The following is an 858-nucleotide window of genomic DNA, read 5'->3' on the forward strand; positions in this document are numbered from 1 at the left end:
GGCTAGAGTCCCTCTCCCCCCCCAAAACAAACAAAAAAAAAACAAAAACAAAAACATTGCCATGGACTCTAACTCATAGAGACCCTGTAGGAGAGAGCAGAACTATACCATAGGGTTCCCAAGGCAGTAAATCTTTAGGGAAGCTGACTGCCAAATCTTTCTCCCGCGTTGTGCCCGGTGGGTTCAAAGCCGCTCTTTGGTTTAGCAGCCGAATGCTTAACCACTGAGCCGCCAGAACTCGTCTACTATACATTAGTTGTACTGTTTTATTACCTGCATTCTTCCTTCAGCAATATGTAGGAAACATATATCCATCTTTCTAATTTAAGGTCTTGTTGTTGTTAGTTACCAGTCCTGCCCAATTCTAAGAAAAGGATTCTGAGGAGAAGGGAAGAATTGCGTTGCCCACCTAAAAGCGAAGATCTAAGGTAGCATTTCCTCTTTGTTCTGTGCAATGCATTTTTGTATTTTAGAGCATGAGAAATTTATTTCCTTAAATATCCTGTCCATTGAACTGATACTTAGGCCCCTTCTCTAGTTCCTTCCTTTATGCATATCTATTTGACAATTGATCCTGTTCTGTGAGCTTTCTTTTTATAATTATATTTTAAGATCTTGACCAGTGCTTTGTAGTTCCTAACTACTAAATAAACATTAGCTGTGTCTTATGTGGTGATTCTAGGCAATTATCCATCAACCTTCCATAAGGAAAAGTGAAAATATCAAGTTAATTGTGATGGGTACTTGTTAATAAGAAAATGAGCCAGATGCCCAAATGGTTGAGAACAGGACTTTTTAAACTGAGGTCATTTGAATCCATTTGGTGCTTCTGGAGAACCAAAAAGCCCTTGAAATTAC

General features: G+C 38.9%; 1 protein-coding gene across 1 annotated transcript in view; it reads left to right on the top strand.

Moving 5' to 3' along the window:
* Positions 1-858, top strand: part of LOC103213229 (zinc finger protein 82 homolog) — a 70,536-nt gene that overhangs the window by 442 nt on the left and 69,236 nt on the right. The window lies entirely within an intron of this gene.

Source organism: Orycteropus afer, unplaced genomic scaffold, assembly GCF_000298275.1.
Source record: "Orycteropus afer afer isolate SDZICR_OR568_19922 unplaced genomic scaffold, OryAfe1.0 scaffold01426, whole genome shotgun sequence".
Classification (NCBI taxonomy): domain Eukaryota; kingdom Metazoa; phylum Chordata; class Mammalia; order Tubulidentata; family Orycteropodidae; genus Orycteropus; species Orycteropus afer.